This window comes from Sphaerodactylus townsendi, linkage group LG06 (genome assembly GCF_021028975.2).
Source record: "Sphaerodactylus townsendi isolate TG3544 linkage group LG06, MPM_Stown_v2.3, whole genome shotgun sequence".
Taxonomy (NCBI): Eukaryota; Metazoa; Chordata; class Lepidosauria; order Squamata; family Sphaerodactylidae; genus Sphaerodactylus; species Sphaerodactylus townsendi.
The window spans coordinates 38,233,505-38,239,739 of NC_059430.1; positions in this window are offsets into that span (position 1 = coordinate 38,233,505).

Genomic DNA, 6,235 nt, shown 5'->3' on the forward strand with positions numbered 1-6,235 from the left:
TGACTACACAAGGTGTGCTCTGGTATTAGAAGAAACTATGGCACGCACATCGTACAGTGGAAGGTTAACAACTGGGGAAACACAAAGGACGGTAGGGAAAAATTGAAATGACTTGGAGCAGTCTATGTCTCAAATAAAATGACAGAGGTCATCAGGATACCTCAGTCCTCTATTTGTGTCTCGCTCATCAATGGTTCTTACCAATCCTGAGGGAAGCAGAAAGAAGCATGTCCATCCCAGTCCACAGAATACATTGTGTCATATCTTCAATGCTTTTCGCCATCCTAGAAAGCTCTGCTCTGTATTTAACTTTCCTCATTCTTCCCATGTTTGTGGCTGGTTCATGAATGCAAAGAAAATCTTCCTCCGGAGGTCAACCAGATTCCCTCCTCACTTTCTTCTTCCCTTCTCATCTCTGAGAGAGATCCAAGAAAGCTGTTGTGCTCCCCCTAAGTACCCCACTTATCCAGAAATATAATTTGTTTCTGTGTGGAGGAAAGTGTTTGATTTCACAGCTTCACACTCAAGTGCCAGTGATCTCAGAGGTAAACTACTGGACTCTTAGCGAGTCGCTGAGGAATTGCACAGTGCTTAGTTGTTTTCAGACTTGTCTTCTGTTTATCCTGTTTGTCTCTACTCGCTTCATCCACACTTTACTCACTTCCCCCTTTTCTATTGGTTTGTTGTTGTTCAGGCTTAGAAACTGACAAGTAGAAGGTCCATCACTTTGATACAGTCAAGAAAGAAAGAAACAACAACAAACACTGCATGTTGAAGAACAAGGGTGTGAATTAGAAAAGTCATTTCATATCAGCTCCCAAATTTGTGGAAAGCAATGAACAAGACTACTCCTGTCAAAGTGAAAGTTAACCAGTGCAAAGAGGTGCAAGAATAAACCCACAAATTAAATGTCAGCAGTGTGGCATAATCGCCACCCTCAAGAGAAGTGATTTTCATTCTTTCATTTTTGTTCACTTTGAATTTGCCAATTATTTCCCTGCTGTGGAAGTGCTGGCTTTTTATTTAAATGGGATCCGGTTGCTTGTTGACCCTATCCGAATGGTTTTCAGCACCAAAATGTGAGCATCCTAACTGATAAATTATTTAGAGAAAGCAACAGGACAGGCAATAGGAATTTGGGCATGCATGCACACCCACATATTGTAGCAGATTTTTTTATAGCAATGCTTTTACTGATTTGAACTGTAGTCGACCCACGTGGTCAGCGTAAGAACGAGACGAGACGCGGAGATAACATCTGGTGGAGATCGCCAGCAGCGGGAGCCCGGAGGTCCGTGTTCCTAGCGAGTCTCCCGCCTGCTGGTTCCTGGCACCTTTTATTGTTATTCTATCGGGGGCGTGTAGGAGGGAGGACCGGGGGGAGTTCCGGGAGAGCGGGAGGCGGGAGGTCGGGAGATCATCATGTGATGCATGATCTCACCTGGCTACGTGCGGAGAGGAGCGTAAGCGTCTGAGCCTAATCCTCACCTGGGGGCAAGACCATTGTCCCTGCGCCCGGTGATTGAGCCAGATAGTTCATGACCCGTGACTCATAGGGGGATGAGGAGTGGGGGTGCGGTGCGACCAGAAGGCCGTAGGTCCTGGGGGGGGGATGCCTAGCAGCCTTACAACGTCTTAAATACATTTCCTCCCGTCGGGAGCCCGGGAGAATACAAGACAGCCCACCACCATTCATTAGCAAAATTCAAAACAACCAATCATTCATTTGCAACATGCAGGAACCAATCAGAGTCCGATAGGCATCCCCTTCTTGAGTTTCGCGCCAGAGTAGGGCGAGGCTATGACGTGTCCACTGGCGGGAAAACACAAAAGGTTTCCCCAGGTGTCCGGGGTCAGGAAGCAGAGGGTGATGACGAGAGCTTCCTTATCTGCCTGCTGACGGGATTAGGCAGGGCGAGGCGCTTCGACTGAGGTCTTCCTTTGTCCGCGTGCATCAGGAACCTTTACACATGAATAGATGTGCCCAGGTGGAGCGGAGATGGCTCTCTGCCTTGGGCTAAGGAGGTTCCATACAGTCACAAATACAAAGAAACTTACAAATCTTATTTCACTATCTAATACAGGTAATTTCTATCTAGCTAGCACAGAGAACAGGACAGTTTTTAAACCTTAATTTGAACACAGTCCAGAAGTGGAGGAATTTCACTTCTGGCTCCGCTATCAGTGGCACTCAGAGCCCTTTCTGTGGGCACACACAAACAGAGTCCCCACACACACACACACACACACACATCTAGGCTGGCCTGGGCTGCTGGGCTCGATTATTAGCATTAAACCTAAGACCTAATTTTGGGGAAGCAGTGTAGGTAACTTTGTTAAGCACTGTTAAACCCCACTGATTTTCATGCGAAGAACTAAAGCATGATCCTTTACCTGGGAGTAAGCTTGGTTGCTGGCAATGGGCCTTGCTTCTGAGTAAACCCTTCTAGGGTCATGATTCACCTGTTGGAAGAGTTGCACGGTTGCTTCAAAGCAAAGCCACCGACTACCACCAAGCTTACTCCCGAGTAATGCATGCCTTGTAGCCAACCTCAGTATTCAGGTTAAATTGCTGTGTTGGCACTTTGGGATAAATAAGTGGGTTTTGGGTTGCAATTTGGGCACTTGGTCTTGAAAAGGTTCCCCATCACTGTGCTAGTGTGTGTAAGTGTCTTTCCTGTTGGAATCAATAAAGAAGCCTATTCTTGAGGCTGCCACAGTCTTCTATGTCCTGAGTATCAGGATAGGAAAACTTACTTCTACACACAGGAACCCAGAGAATACTACCCACTTTAGGGCCTTTTTACACAGCACTCACTCTGAGCATCCTCATTTTCTTTTTTAAAAATTGGTTTTGTGTCCCCCACCCCTTTGGTTTCCACATGCTTTCTCAATTCACCCTTGATCCAATCTGAGAAAGCAGGAAAATGACATGGGCAGTACAGAAAGATAACAAACAGAAAACGAGTCCAGCTAAATGATTCACATGATGCAAGCTGAGCTCAGCTCCAAACTTGATTGCAGTCACACAGTCTGACCTGCTGAAGTGCCAGTTGCTTACATAGGCGTGTGAGTGCTGCAAGAGCGGTGGAGAGGACCCAGGCTTCGTTCCTGCCACTGGTTCCTGAGAGCAAATGGTCAACTGGTGGGGAGGCAGTTTGCACCTTTCATATTCCACATATCCTTGGTCAAATGATTCCAGGACACCTATTGCTCAAGAAGTGGGCAACCAGTTCTCCCCATGGGCATTTCTACTAAGGAAAATGGGGCAGAAGGAAAGTCTGAAGCCTGTTTTCCCCTCAGTGCTCCTGAGCCTCTCCTTGTGAACAACAGGCATTTTGGCAAACGAGAATTCAATAGTAGGTGTGAGAATAAGCGGGGGTGGGGAGGGAGGCCCCTGAGTCAACTTGCATTACATGTATCAACCCTTAAAGAAAAACACCTACAGTTTAGCACCCAAACTACAGAAAATTCTCTGTGTGAAAAGCCCTAGGAGTGATTTTGCCTTGTGTCCCACTGTTTTCAGTATTATGGGGGCAAAGACAGGCAGAACACATGGCCTTCTTGAATGGCACACATGCACGCTAGCAGTTTTGTTCTGAAAAGGGACTCTTAGTGAGATAGTACCAACTTGATCTAGCAGAAAATAGCAAATCCTGACTTATTTTGTGGTGAGATTGAGTCTTACAAGGTCCTCGAGTGGTATGAAGACCTTGTAAGACTCAATTTATTGTCATGCCAGACAGTAGTACAAAAATACATTTGATGATTTCAACTTCATCTGTACCATACTGAAGTTAACCAAAGGTAACAGGTAAATCTCTTTATGGCACACCTGAGAGCCTGACCTGTGCTGGAAGACAGCTGAATTAGAACGTTATCTGCTGCAAACAACAGCCTGTTGCTGGATGAACTCTTCTGCAAATTTGACTCAATCAATAGAAAAGAAAACATGACAGTGGAGGGTTTGGCAGTAGAACTGATTACTTTAATATTCTGTCTGGATGCAGATTAACAAAATAATGCTCTAAGGAATATTTCCACAACCCTCCCTCAGCTACTCAGATGCCATTTCTTTACATCCAAGTCATAAATCATGCTCTTACAATGTGTTATCCGAGAACAGCTGCAGTCATTTTCTGCAAACCATTTAGTTGGAAAGACAGCCCGACCGTTTCTGGGCTAGCTTCCTGTTTCCAACACTGAACAGAAGTATAGAACAGTGATCATTTCTAACAGCTGGACTTGTATCCATTTGCTTTTCCCTCTCCTTCCCCTTTTCCTCATCTGCCAACCAGTGGTGGAACATAGAAGTGCTTAGAAATCCCGACTGGTGCTGGAACACCAATAAGACTATTATGAGCCCTACTGGGGAGGGTGGGATATAAATCAAATAATAAAATGAAACAATAAAATAATTCCCCCAGGAATCCTTACCTTCGGAGTATACAAAAATATGTGGAGTTATGACAGATATTATGATAGTGTGATGAAATTTAAACTAACTTTGAGAGAGAAATGTTGCCCTCTGGAAGAACTCTTTCTTTTCTGAAGGAGGCTACAGTGAACTTAAAGGCTAGTACTATTGCCAGCAATCTAAAAACCAAGGCTGAGACAAATTTGACAAGACATTGAGCAGACAGCAGTGGAGGCTGGTGCCGTAGGCAAATGCGGTAGTGTTCCACCAACACAGGCTATTCCCCTCCCCTTCACCTGTTCCTGTTTGTCTCCTTATTGCCTTCACCATACAGTTCAGGGGATGGCAGGCTGTCAGCTCACAGCTGTTGAAAGTGAAGGATTTTGCCCTCTCTTAACCTCAGACTTCAGAAGGGGACTTGACTAGAAAGCCAGGGAGATAGAGGGTTCAAAGCACTGGGAATCATTTATCGACTCTCCGACATTATTGCTTTGATGTCTAGATTGCTACTCTCAAGGAAACTTCCTTCCTTCTGCCTTTTACACCTTCTCTTCACACCACTAGTTAGTTAGACCATCATGGGAACTGTAGTCCATAACATCTGGAGGGCCGCGAGTTTGACACCTGTGTGAGTCTATCCTATCCAGCAAAGGCATTCTTACAATAAATGGAGTATATTAATTTGAATAGATGAAAGGCTCTGAGTAATTTTGTTCCTGGCACACATAGAGATCAGATGGGTTTTTCTGCACGCAGTATCCTTTGTGCCCTCTGTTAAATTACCAGTTCCACAATCTAACAGGTTGAGGGGTCCAGATCCTGAAGCTACGAACAACAGCGTCTGTCTGACTCAGCACTGCAAGCAAGCATTTCCCTCCCTTCAGAGGCCTGTTCTTCTCTTGTAAATTGTTAGGCCAATGAACATCAGTACAGTAGTTCATCAGGCAGGGAGCTACCCTTAAGTCTCCCTCTGAGTCCCTGATGGGTCAGTGGATCCGTAAGAATTCACTGACCAGGCCTGCCAATCTTTCTTCTTTCCTGGGGAGGAGAAGGGGCGGGGAGGCCAATCAAGCACCCTCTCAGAGGAGATGTTCACTTAAGAGGTGGTTGGTTTCAGGAGGATTCATACAGATGCTACAGTATCTTCTTTTACTTAGAAGAAGGAGAGTTTGGATTTATACCCGCCTTTCTCTTCTGTAAGGAGCCTCAAAGGGGCCCACAAACTCCTTCTCTTACACTCCCCACAACAGACAGCTTGTGCGGTAGGTGCGGCTGAGACAGTTCTGAGAGAACTGTGACCAACCCAAGGTCACCCAGCAAGCTTTGTGTGTAGGCGTGGGGAAATAAATCCAGTTCACCAGAGTCCACCGCTCATGTGGAGGAGTGGAGAATCAAACCCGGTTCTCCAGATTACAGTCCCCCTGCTCTACTGCACTATGCTACAGCAGAGAAACTCCAATATGCATTCTTTGCAAGCATTTGCAACACATTTCCCATCTTCTGACTAGGATAAAAGGACTCTGATCTTCTATTCATGTCCAGTGAAGGGAGCTTTGACTGCTGAAAGCTTATACCTTGAAATTTTTGTTACTAAGGAGCTACTGGATTGGAATCCAACTGCTCTACTGCAGCCCATAACAGCTACCCTCTGAAACCTCTTTCTTAGTGTGTGCATAAAGAGCAGGAGAGATTGTCCTTCAGCCTTTTCCATGGCTCTAAGAAGTGGTAAAAAAAGGATTATGGAAGGTAACCTCTACAGCAAGTCACTTATTACTGAGATACTAATGAAATATCTTCTTAATGGGACTGTGGGCTCCC